The sequence below is a fragment of the Gorilla gorilla genome, chromosome 2 (genome assembly GCF_029281585.2).
Source record: "Gorilla gorilla gorilla isolate KB3781 chromosome 2, NHGRI_mGorGor1-v2.1_pri, whole genome shotgun sequence".
NCBI lineage: Eukaryota > Metazoa > Chordata > Mammalia > Primates > Hominidae > Gorilla > Gorilla gorilla.
Window position 1 is genome coordinate 136,881,327 of NC_086017.1, and position 14,074 is coordinate 136,895,400.

The 14,074-nt window shown below is 41.0% G+C and overlaps 1 protein-coding gene across 10 annotated transcripts in view; it reads right to left on the reverse strand.

The window, feature by feature from the left end:
- Positions 1-14,074, reverse strand: part of SLC41A3 (solute carrier family 41 member 3) — a 77,297-nt gene that overhangs the window by 27,388 nt on the left and 35,835 nt on the right. The window lies entirely within an intron of this gene.

Sequence of the window (14,074 nt, forward strand, 5' to 3'; positions counted from 1 at the left end):
CTGGGAAAGGCAGTCTCTCCGGGAAGAAATCAACAAATACCATTTCATCAGCGTCAGAAAAAAATTCCTCTGCTCAGCTCTCCAAACAGCGACCTGGCCTTCTTATACGGGGAGTGGGGAGAAACGTTAGGGCACAGACCCCTTTGAGAACTGGATGGGGGTCATGGATCAGTCCTCCATGACCATGCAAATATATGACTGCACACACCTGCACACACACAGCGGTACACACACAGGCACACACAGCCACACAATGCATAGAGGCACATATGCATGCACACACACAGGCATTCATGTTACCAGCAATTTGAAGGCCATTTCTAGCTCTCAAACTCATGTGCAGACCTCAAGCAAGGCCTCCTACTGTGAAGCCCAGTCTTTGGCCAGGTCCCTCTGCCACCTACAACACCCTCCTCTACCCTGAAGCTAGCCTTATCTCCAATGACCACCAATCCGCTCAATGTCACCTCGGCAAAATCATCCCATTTAAGGAACACATATAAGTCTCTCTTCTCTTAGGATAAAAAACTGAGATCATAAATATGACTTTCTCCTTTAAAAATGGTTTTTGGCTCCTAACAGCATAACACTTACCAACAAAATTCAAGACATAAATCAGAAAAGTTTTCAAAGCAAATATATTTTCCTAGATTCCTTAAACTCAGTTCATTAAGTTCCTGAACTCCAAGGAGAAAAATATAAAAATGCGCCTACTGCTAACACACTTGATAATTCATTTTCTTTTCACAGAGAAGGGGAGCCTTTTTGTCTTCAGCACGACTGACGTCTGGGATGCGGCACCTGACTGTGTTAGGCCTCAGTCCACTCTTGTTGAGTAGATATGACACCCACCGCAGGTGTCCCTGTTTGAACAGTAAGGGAAGGAGGCAGGGTAGAGACTCAGTGGAGCCCAGGGCGTGCTGAGCACAAGTGGCCAATGACTCACCCCTCTTCTGCTCTGCAGCTGCACTGTGTGTTCACTGAGACCTAAGTGTGCCTGTCTGCTGCTTCAACTCATCTTTTCTATTAATCAACCAGCTCCAACCTGGGTGCTGATCTTATCAGATAAGGGACTTGTGCTGGCCCATATGATTTCTGAGTATGAGTCAGAAAAGACACTCCTTTCTCAAAATATTTTTTATCATCTATAAAACATTTAAAATAAAAGTACACATCTACAGCCTGTACAGCCCACTTGGCAGCCTGGCCCTTGCTGTGCATGTGAGCCTGAGTCCATCACTGGCATCCAGGAGCACATCACTGAGCGAAAGCTGCACAAAGCGGGAAGTGAGACCAAGAGGTAAAGCGGTGAGGGCAGGAGGCTGAGGAGCTCAGACATCCACAGAGGTGGGAGAGAGAGACATGGGAGGGGAAGAAGTATGGCAAGAGGTAGGGTGTAAAGGGATTAAGATTTCAGAGTGTCCAGAGTATTTCTGGGCCAGGGTGGCTGAAGTGGACTGAAGGTGGCACTCACCAGAGCTGAGCTGTCCAAAAACTCGGAGGCTTGGGTTGTGGATGAGTCATCCCTGTGGATGCTGAAACCTTCCAGGATGGTGGTGGGATTTAGTATAGAGAAGACCACTGAACATTACGTTTCCCAGGGCTGACCAAGCTGGTGATGAGGAGGGAAGGAGGCGAGATGGGACAGACAGGAAGCAGCATGCCAGCCAGGCCAACAGGAGCCACAGGAGCTGTGGGTTTGGGTGGAGGAACACAGACCGCTACCTAAGAGAAACAATCCTGACACTTGTCAAAAACAGCAGAGGACCTCCTCCAAGACTATTGCCATGAGGGAGAAAGAGCGAAATCAATGCTGAACACTACAGGGATAACTGAGGGTGAAAAGCCAATGCGCAGGGCAAGGGAGCCGATGGAAATTACTAAGTGAATTCAGTTGGGTATCAAGGATGGAGGGAGCACTATGATCAGATACCAAGAGTGGAGAAGAGGAGCCTGGCTGGATATCAGGGTAGGGGATTTCCAGTAAACCAGCTTAGCAGGGCTCTTCTCTAGAACAGAGCCAGAAGGCAAGTGGAGAAGACAGCTCAGAGGAGCCTGACTTGGGTTTGGTCAAGGAAGGAGTGTTTGTCACCACTCACGAGGGGGCTCTCGGGGGAGCAGGTCTCCATCAGGTAGGGATATTTTTCTGCCCTGGAATGGAGGTCCTAGAGATATCAGGGGAAATAGCTGCAGGCATGGGGCCAGTCTGAATAGGAATGAAGAGTTCAAAGAGAAAACCAGTGGGAGGCAGGAGCATCTACAGAGAGCAACCCAGATTTTCCTCAACAGAAGGGTTTCACAGAGGCCCTTCCTCAATGTGCATTTAAGATTTCATTGATTTTTTAAAAAAACTTCTTTGAATCTGACAATTCCAGCTTCTACGAAAAATCTCACAGGATCCTGTCTCCGTTCTAGATTTTCTAAGCCTTTCCTTACTGTCTACGTAAAACAGCCTGCTTTCACTGACTCGGGGCGCCAGCGCCAAGTATTCTCCATGCACGCCTCGGGCCTGCTCTCCCCTGCACCAGCTCTGGGCCTGTGAGGCTGCCCTGTAAGGATGGCATCAACAAGCTCAACACACCCCCCTTGCCCTTTCACTTCTGGTTGGTTCTGGCCAATGGGGAGCCATTGGGAGGACACTGGAGGCCCAACAGTGAGTTTGGGGTGTATGACCCCTGCACCCTTCCTATGGGGCAGGGGCTGTAATCTTCCACCCAAACCCACAGCTCCGGTGGGTCAGCCTTCACCTACGGCTACACGCACAGCCCCAACCCCACCCGCCAGGATCTGGAAACTGCCTTTCTTCCCTCTGCCCCTTGAGAACTGGAGTGATACTCACTCCCTGTGGGTGTGAGTCCTGGGGTGCTTCGCTGCCTCTTCTTGGTTTCCTGAATGAACTCTTCCTGAAACTCCGCTCACTGCCCACCTGTATGTCACCTCTCTCCTGCCAGGATCCTGACCTATCCAATGACTCATCCCTTCAGAAGGACATTTAGCTCACTCACATAATTTGTCATTACTTTCTGTATTTTTTTCTAATAACAAAATACACTTACTGGATTAAGATGGAAGATGGAACATCTGTTTTGCTATCCTTCTCCTTTCCAGATTGGGGTAAGACAATCCTTTAACATTTTATTTGGGAATAATTTTAGACTTCAGAAAAGTTTCAAAGTCAACAGAGAGAGCTCCTACATACCCTGCACCCAACCTCTCCTGATAATACTTATATAACCTGAGACAGTCACGCATATGGTTTGGAAGTGTGTCTCCTCCAAATCTCATGTGGAAGTGTGATCCCCAGTATTGGAGGTAGGATCTGATGGGAGGTGTCTGGGTCATGGGGGCAGATCCCTCATGAATGGCTTGGTGCCCTTCTCATAGTAATGAGTGAATTCTCACTCTGAGTTCACATGACAGCTAATTGTTTAAGAGTCTAGCACCTCCTTCCCTTCTCCTGCTCCCTCTCTTGCCATGTGATGCCTGCTCCCCTTCGCCTCCACCATGAATGGAAGCTTCCTGAGGCCTCCCCAGAAGCAGATGCCACCACTATGATTCTTGTACAGCCTGTAGAGTTTGGAGGGCTCAGAAGAAGACAGGAAGATGAGGGAAAGTCTGGAACTTCGTACAGACTTGTTAAATGGTTTTGGCCAAAATGCTGATAGAGATATGGACAGAGAAGGCCAGGCTGATGAGGTCTCAGGTGGAAATGAGAAAGTTATTGGGAACTAGAGAAAAGGTCACCCTTGTTACACCTTAGCATGGAACTTGGCTGCACTGTGCCCAGGCTCTAGGGATTTGTGGAAGGTTGAACTTAGGAGTGCTGTCTTAGGGTATCAGGCAGGAGAAATTTCTAAGGAGCAAATTTCTCAAGATGTGGTGTGGCTGCTTCTAAAAACCTAAAAACAGATGTGGGGGCAAATGAATGACTAAAAGTTGAAACTTATATTTAAAAGAAAAGTAGAGCATACATTTTTGAAAAATTTGCAGCCTGGTCCTGTGGTAGAAAAGGAATCAAAGGGGCCTAAAGAGCAACCACTTGCTAGAGAGAAAAGGGAACCAGTGCTGATAGTCAACACAATGGGAAAAAAGCCTTGAAGGCATTTCAGATTTTTGAGGCAGCCCCTCCCATCACAGGTCCAGTGGCTTAGGAGGAAAGAATGGTTTTGGGGCCAGGGCACTGCTTCCCTACACAGCCCTGGGACACTGCTCCCAACATCCCTGGCTGTTCCAGCTTCAGCCATGGCTCAAAGAACATCAAATACAGCTTTGGCTGCTGCTTCAGAGGATGCAAGCCTTACACCTTGGTGGCTCCCAGTGGTGTAAAGTCTGTCAGCACATGGAATGCAAGAGTGAAGGAGGTTTGGCTGCTTCCACCTAGATTTCAAAGGATGTATGTGAAAGCCTGGGTGCCCAGATAGAAGCCTGCCACTGGGGCAGAGCCCCCATGGAGAAACCCTACTAGGGCAGTATCAAGGGGAAATGGGGGTTAGAGGCCACACAAAGCCCCCACTTGGCCAATGCCTAGTGGAGCTTGGGAAGGAGACCACCACCCTCCATACCCTAGAATAGTAGAGCCACCAGCCAGCTTGTACCATGTGCCTGGAAAAGCTGCAGGCACTCAATTCCCACTACGACAGCAGCCACAGAGGCTGCAACCTGGAAAGCCACAGGGGTAGAGAAGTTCAGAGGCCTTGGGAGCCCACCTCTCGCACCAGTGTGCCCTGAACGCAGGACATGGAGTCAAGGGAGATCATTACAGAGCTTTCAAATGTAATGCCTGTCTGCTGGGCTTCAGACTTGCATGGGGCCTGTTGTTCCTTTCTTTCAACTGATTTCTGCCTCTTGGAATAAGAATGTTTACCTAATGCCTGTACTACCATTGCATCTTGGGAGTAAATCACTCATAAGTGGAAGAAATGTGCACTCGGTTTCAGATGAGACATTGGACTTTTGATTGAGTTGGTGCTGGAATGAGTTAAGACTTTTGGGGACTACTGGAAAGGGATGATTGTATTTTGTAATGGGAGAAGAATAAGATATTTGGTAGGCCAGGGAAAGAATGATCTGGTTTGGATATTTATCCCTTCCAAATCTCATGTTGAAATGTGATCCCTAGTGTTGGAGGTGGGGCCTGGTGGGAGGTGTTTGGGTCATGGGGGTGGATCCTTCATGAATGGCTGGGTGCCCTCCTCATGGTAATGAGTGAGTTCTTGCTCTGAGTTCACATGAGAGCTGATTAAGAGTCTAGCACCTCCTCCCTCCCTCTTGCTCCGTCTCTCACCATGTGACAGATTGGCTCCCCTTCAGCTTCCACAATAATTGGAAGCTTCCTAAAGCCCTCACCAGAAGCAGATGCTGGCACCATGCTTCCTGTTCAGCCTGCAGCACTATATGCCAAATAAACCTCTTTTCTTTATAAATTACCCAGTCTCAAGTATTCCTTTAGAGCAACACAAATGGGCTAACACAGTCACCAAACTAAAAATTGAACACTGGTACAACACTAATAACTAAACTATAGAATGTATTCATATGTCCCCAGTTTTCTCACTAATGTCCTTTTTTATGTTCCAGGAAATAAATCAGGATTGCCCATTGCATTTAGCCACAGCTCCTGAATCTCACTGTAGAAGAATACAAATCAGCTATTTTATGGGATGTCTCTCAATTTGGGTTTCCCTGAGGCTTCCTCATGGTTAAACTGAGATTGTGCATTTTGAGGTAGAAGACCAGTGAGGTGAGGTGCCTCCACTGTGCACCCTGTCATGGGTGATAGCAGCGAGACTTGTCACCAATGCTGCTGACCCAGGTCACTGCTGAGGTGGCGTCTGCCAGGTTTCTCCACTGCAAACACTATTTTTTTGCTTCCTATACTCTCAGTTAGAAATGAGTCATTAGGTCTTGCCCACACTCAAGGGGAAGGAATTAAGCTTTAGCTCCTCTAAGGCAGTATATCCAAGATTTGAGGACATATGTTAAAACAACCAGACAATCCACACATATTTAAAGGAGATACTGTGAGGCTATGCAAAGATCCTACTTCTCTTTAAAGTCCCACACTCTAATAATGTATTAAGGGATCTTATCTGTGGATATGTGTACATACACAGGTTGACATATATACATACATACGTTTCCTAGTTCAGTGCACTGAGAGGAACTAGAAGTGTGGCATCCCAGGAGCAACAAGTACACCCACTGCCCAGATCTTGTTTGCTAAATTCAGTTCTTCAATAAAAGGAGCCAGCTTCCTTAGGAAAATGGCTCATTGTAGGGCCAGGGCAAGGAAAATATAAGGTGTGTACCTGGAGTATTTGACAGTGCCAAAAAGTAAGGGAGTGCCCAAGAGCGGGTGGGGCATGTCAGGAAGCAGGAGCCATCTGAGCTAGAACCATTTCAGCAACAGAATAAATATGGGTGCTGAATATAGTAACTCAAGAATATAGTAACTATCTATGCATCTATACATGTCATAAATATCTATCTACATACATATTACAATGAACTTGAGTTCATGCTTATTTCCAACTCTAATCCAGCATCACAGGATTCATTCTAGCATTGACGAGATCGTTTTTAAAATGCACAAGAGTGCTGGAAAACAAGAAGAGGTATCTATGCTGTAACAGAAATGAAAAGGAATCCCTGAACAATGGAAAGTGATAAATTGGGTTGACGAGAGCATTCACAACTGAAAACGACAGAGGAAAGCCCTATTGCAAAAGGCAGAGGTAGTCCTGGGGATAATGCGAGCAGAAGGGAGCCTGGAGCAGCTGAATGGGCATTTGCTGCAGATACCTCTGCAGGAGCTTCAAGGAGGGTTGACCTTTCCCCTGCCTGCTTGGTTTGTGCCAAGAATGAGACGTGGCCTCCTGGCCTGGCTCCAAGCAGATGCACCGAGAGTGTTGGGGTCAGAGAGGCAGGGCAGTGCCCCAAGTGACCATGACAAGAGGGACACAGAGCCCCCTTATCCATGAAAAAGAGTTACTGGCACAGTCTAGTCAACACATTCTGACTGCCCTCCCTCCAATCCTTAGATTGGAGCCTCCTCTAAAGGCAGTATTCACAGATCTACGAGGTAAGTGTAAATCTAAAATAAAATGATGCACAAGCACCTCTTCACTAAAGGCAAGCCACAAGCCTCTGAGTTTGAAACTCAACAAAGTCAACCAATGGAAGTACAAAATCTAGGGAAACAGAATCAAAGTATGAAACTGAATAAGTATCTAGGATAAGTTAATTAAACGAGATGTCAGAGAATGGTCCTTCATAAATAAAAAGATAATTTTTAAGATTCCAGAAAGTACATACTTAATCTCTAAATTTAAAATAAAAAACAAAACCAAAATCTTTTCATTAGATGACTTCAATAGCACAGTGGTTGAAGAGACAGAGTGATGAAGAGTGAATCAGTGAAAAACTAAATGGAGCAGAAGTATTCTAGCAGAAATGTAGGGAGTATGAAAAGAGAGTTAAGAAACTCAAAAGGTAGACTCAGAAACTACAATATGTACCCAAATAGGAGTTATGGAGGGGGGGGGGGTGGGGGAATGAATATAAAAATACAAAAAATAACAAAGTTTTCTATAGAGCTGAAGACAGATGTCTTTAGATTGAAAAACTCCAAGATACATGCAAGATAATGAGAAAAACTCTATGCCAGAGACATCATGGTGAAATTCCATAACACAGATGATAAAAGAAAAAAATCTCCAAAAAGTCCAGATAGAAAGATAAACAAATTACTTAAAAGAAATGAGACTCAAAAGGGCACAGGCTTCCATCAGCAACACTGGGCACAAGAAGATACTGAAAGTGTAACTTCAGTACTGCAGGAACATAACTATGAACATTGCATTCCCTAGCCAGCCAGGCTGGCATTCAATGGTAAGGAAAAAGTAAAGCATTTTCCTACTCCAAATGTCCAAAGTTTACTTCCAACAAATCTTATCTAAAACAATTATTAGAGGATGTACTCAATCAAAACAAAAATAAATTTAAAAGGAAGCTGACAAAGAGTGGCACCAGCAAGATGGTGAATAGGCACCTCCAGGCCCTTGTTTCTGCACAGACACATCAAATAAGCAACACAGACTGACCAAAATAGCTTTGAGGCAGCTCAGAAACCAGTTAAGATCGGCAGCAACCAAGAGAAAATCCAACCAAGAAAAAGCCACCCTCAAACCAGTAGGGAATTCCATGGTGTTTCTGCTTGCCCTTGCACCACCCCCTCCTCCACACAGCATGGTGCAGTTGGGAGGAACCACCTAATCCTAGAAAGAAAGAAGGAAAGAAAGGAATAGAACCTGCTGGCTATCCTCTGGCTTGCCTGAGGGCTGCCCAAGTAACTGGTTTCTGTCTCTCTCTCAAAAGCAAATGGAAATGGTGACACAGTTTGGACATTAGGATGAAGGCCACAGAGGTGCCCAACATATTAGAGTCATGGAGGAAATGTAGGCCCATGCGTGCCTGGGGGAAGGAGATTATGGACAGAGGAACACAATAGAATGTCAAGGCCCTGAGAAGAAGCAGAGTTGACATTCTGAGGGAAATTAAGACATTTAAAAGCAGCCATGTATATGGGGGAATCGGAGAGAAAAAGCACATCCACAGGCCCTGGGAGATGCATGCCAGAAAACCCCCGAAAAGACCTTAAGCCTTCATGCCAGACTAATTGGTGAAGATTTTTCCCTGCACAGAGCCAGTCTGCAAAGATTGGGAGAGATGGCTGTTTTGCAAATACCTAATTTTTAATAAAAGATGAAAAAGGATACCAAAAAAAAGTGAAACACAGTCTAGTCACAGGAACAAAAAAATTGACAGACACTGACCCTAAAGAAAGTCTTCGAGCTTGCAAAGACTTTAAAACAACTGTCTTAAATATGTTCAGTGAGCTAAAGGACATATAACTTTAGGAAATTTAAAAAAAAGATATGAACAAGATGAAAATATCAACAAAGAAATAGAAATCATAAAAAAAGACCCAAACAGAAATACTGGAACTGAAAAAAACAATAATTGAATTGAAAAATTCTTTACAGAGGTTCAACAGCAAACTCTAAAAGTCAGAAGAATGAGCAAATTTGAAAACAGGTCATTTGAAATTATCAAGTCTGAAAGAACAAAAATAAATAAGATTTAAGAAAAGTGAATAAAACTTGAGGGAATTACAGAACACTCAATTGTAATACATACAATTTGGAATTCCAGAAAGGAAAGAGATAAGTGGGCAGAGAGCTTATTCGAAGAAACGAAGGCCAAAAACTTCCCAAATTTGAAAAAAAAAAGATATGAATATAGAAATGTAAGGTATATGAATTCCAAGTAGGATAAACTCAAAAAGATCAATACTGAGACACATTATAAACAAACTATTTGAAAGTCAAAAACAAAAAGAGAATCTTCAAAGCCAACAGAGGAAAGAGACTCATAACATACAAAAGATCCTCAATAAAATCATCAGTGGATTTCTCAGCAGAAACTTGCAGTCCAGAGGTAATATTAATATATTTACAGTGCTGGATAAAAACACCTGTCAACTGAGAATTCTATATCTGGCAAAACTATTTTACACAAATGAGGGAAAAATTAAGAAATTCCTAAATAAAAGCTAAGGGAGTTCATTATTACTAGATCTGCCCTACAAGAAATGGTAAAGAGAGTCATTCAAGTTGAAATGAAAGAATGCCAGACAGGAACTTGAAGCCAAATGAAAATATAATATTCTCCAATAAAAGTAAATGCACGAAAAAGTATTAAAAATTGTATTATTTTAAAATTGGTTTGTAAAAAATTTATAAGCATTTAAAACACAAAAGCACAAAAATATATATTTATTTTAATAGGTACACAATATAAAAAGATATACTTTATGAGATCAATAACCAAGTTCAGAGGCAGAGCTATAAACAGTAGAGTTTTATATGCAATTGAAGTTAAGCTGCTATCAGTTTAAGGTAAATTGTAATAACTTTAGGATGTTGTATGTAATCCTCATGGTAACTACAAAGAAAACATTTATAAAATATAAACAAAAAGGAATTAAGAAGGCAATCAAAACATATCACTGCAAAAAAAACCAAAAAAACAAAAAAACAAAAAAAAACCACCCCAGAGGAAGGCAATAGGGAAGAAATAAGAGACAAAAAAGCTATTAAGACACAGAAAACAAATAAAATTGCAACGGTAAGTCCTTTCCTATCAGTAATTACTTTCAATGTAAATGGGTTAAATCCCCCAATCAAAATACAAAAACTAGCAGAATGGATTAAGAACAAAACAAAACAAAAAACAGGATTCAACTATATGTTGTCTATAAGAAATTCACTTTAGATTTAAGGACACACAAAGGTTTATTGTGAAAAGATGCTATAAGATATTCCATGCGAAGAGTAGGAAAAGAGGGCAGAGGTGGCTATGCTAATATGAGACAAAATGGACTTTAAGTCAAAAACCATTGCAAGATATAAAGATACAAAGAAAGACATTATACAATGATACAAGGATGAAATCATTCCAAAGATAGAACAATTACAAATAGTGAAACACGTTTTACCAAACATCAAAGTTCCCAAAATACATGATGCAAACACTGACAGAACTGAAGAAAGAAACAGAGAGGTGTTCAATAATAGTTGGAGACTTCAATACCACATCATCAATGATGAATACAACAACCAGACAGAAGATCAGTAAGGAAACAGACGGTTTGAATAACACTAGGAACTGACTGGACCTAAAAGAAAATATACAAAACACTCCACCGAACAATGGAAGAATACACATTTTTCTCAATGAAATGTGAACATGAAACATTCTCCAAGACAGATCGTATATTAGGCCATGAAACCGGTCTTAATATATTTGAGAAGATTAAAATCATACAGAGTATATTTTCCAATCACAAGGGAGTAAAACTAGAAATCAATAGAAAGACAACTGAAGTATCTCCAAAAATGTGGAAATCAAGCAACATACACTTGAACAACCAGTGGGTCCAAAAAAAAAAATCCAAAGTAAATTAGAAAATATCTCAAGACAAATAAAAATGAAAATACAACACATCATAATTTATAGGATGCAGTGAAAGCAGTTTTAAAGGGAAATTTATAGCTGTAAACAATTCCATTAAAAAAAGAAGACCTCAAATAAACCACCTAAACTTATACCTTAAGAAACTAAGAAAAGAGCAAACTAAACCTAAAGTTCATAGAAAGAAGGAAATAATAAAGATTATAGCAGGGACAAATAAAATAGAGAACAGAAAAATAACAGAGAAAAATCAATGAAACTAAGAATTGATTGGTTCCTCAAAAAAAAAAAAACAGCAATTCAAAAGCCTTTAGCTAAATTGACTAAGAAAAAAAGAAGTCTCAAAAAACTATAATTAAAAATGAAAATGGGACATAACTACTGATTCTACAGAAATAAAAAGGAATACAAGAAAGGAAATTGTATCCAAACACACTAGGCAGCCTAATTGAAATGGATATATTCCTTGAGAAACAATTTACCAGGACTGAATCATGGGAAATACAAAATCTGAATATACTGAAAACTAAGAAAACGAAATCAGTAATTAAAATCTCCCAACAAAGAAAACCCAGGACCAGAAGGCTTCACTAGTGAATTCTACCAAACATTTAAAGAGAAATTAACACCAATCCTCCATAAACTGTCCCAAAGAATTGAAGAGGGAGAAATACTTCCAAATTCATCCTATGAAACAGTGTTACCCTAATACCAAAGCCAGACAAAGACACTAGAAGAAAAAACTACAGACCAATATCTGCTGAATATTGATGCCAAAATCTTCAAAAAATACTAATAAACTGAATACAACAGTATATTAAAAGGATTATGCACCATGACCAAGTGGGTTTGTTCCTGGAATACAAGATAGCTCCACATACAAAAATCAATCAATCCATGTTAACAGAATCAATGGGGGAAAAAAACCACATGATGAAAAAGCATCTGACAAAATTCAACACCTCTCTGTGATTAAAAAAAAAAACACACCCAACAAACTAGAAATAAAAGGAAACTACCTCAACATAATAAAGGTTATATGTGAAAATCCCACAGTAAACGTCACTGTTAATGGTGGCAGACAAACTTTTGCTCTAAGATCAGGAACAGGACAAGGATGCCTGCTTTCACTACTTCTATTTAACACACTACTAAAAGTTCTGGCCAGAGAAATTAGGCAAGAAATAAAAAAAGTAAAAGGTGAACAAATTGGAAAAGAAGAAGTAAAATTACCTCTGTTTGCAGATAATGTAATCTTATATGCTGAAAACTCTAAAGATTACACTCACACACACACACAAATTTTTATAATAAATGAATTCAGCAAAGATGAAGGATACAAAATCAACAAACAAAAATCAGTTGCGTTTCTATACAATAACAATGAATAATTCAAAAAAGAACTAAGAAACAATACCATTTATAATAGCATCAAAAGGAATAAAATACTTATGAATTAACTTAACCAAGAAGGCAAAAGACTAGTACACTAAAAACCACAAAGTGTTTCTGAAGAAATTCAAGAAGACACAAATAAATGAAAAGACATACCATGTCCATGGACTGGAAGACTTAATATTGTTAAGATATCAATACTAGGCTGGGCATGGTGGCTCATGCCTGTAATCCCAGCACTTTGGGAGGTCGAGGCAGGTGGATCACTTGAAGTCAGGAGTTCAAGACCAGCCTGGCCAACATGGTGAAACCACTTCTCTATTAAAAATACAAAAATTAGCCAGGCATGGTGGCAGGTGCCTGTAATCCCAGCTACTTGGGAGGCTGAGGCAGAAGAATTGTTTGAATCTGGGAGGTGGAGGTTGCAGTGAGCTGCTGAGATGGCACAACTACACTCCAGCCTGGGCGATGGAGCGAAACTCCATCTCAAAAAAAAAAAAAAAGAAAAGAAAAGAAAGATGTCAATACTAGCTGAAGAATCTACAAATTTAATACAATCTCATCAAAACCTAAACATTAAAATATTTAAGCAAAAAAACTAAATGCTGGCCAGCACAGTGGCTCACACCTGTAATCCCAGCACTTTGGGAGGCCAAAATGGGCAAATAGCTTGAGCTCAGGAGTTTGAGACCAACCTGGGCAACATGGTGAAACCCTGTCTCTACAAAAAATACAAAAATTAGCTAGGTGCAGTGGTTCATGCCTGTGGTCCCAGCTACTCAGGAGGCTGAGGTGCAAAGATCACTTGAGCCTGGGAGGCAGAGGTTGCAGTAAGCCATGTTCATGCCACTGCACTCCAGCCTGGGTGACCCTGTCTCAAAACAAACAAACAAACAAACAAACAAACAAGAACTAAATGCTGTATTTTGATGAAATAGAAAAATACATTTATAAATTCCTATGGAATTTAAGGGACCCTGAATAGCCAAAACAATCTCAAGAAAGAACAAGGTTGGAGGTCTCATACTTCATGACTTCGAAACTTATTACAAAGCTACAGTAATCTAAATGGTGTGGTATAAAGACAGGCATGGAGATCAATGGAATAAAATATCCTGGAAATAAACCCTTAAATATATGGTCAAATGACAAGGGTGCCACGGACATTCAATGGGAAAAGGAGAGTCTTCAAAAAAATGGAACTGGGAAAACCAAATATCCACATGCAAAAGAATGAAGTTGGATGCTTATGTTACACCATGTACAAAAATAAACTCGAAATGAATCAAAGACCTAAACAAGAATTCAAACTACAAAAGTCTCAAAAGAAAACATAGGCAAAAAGTTTCAAGGCATTAGATTTGGCAATGATTTCTTAGATATGATACCAAAAGCACAGGTGACAAAAGCAAAAATAGATGAACTACATGAAAATTAAAAACTTCTGTGCATTAAAGGACATAAGGCAAAAAGGTATCCTACAGAACTGGAGAAAATACTTGCAAAGCATATACTGATAAGAGATTAATATTCAGAATATATAAGGAACTACAACTCAACAACAGAACAACCAAAAAAACTAATTAAAAAATGGGCAAAGGACTGGAATAGACAGTTTTCCAAAGAAGACATACAAACGGCCAAT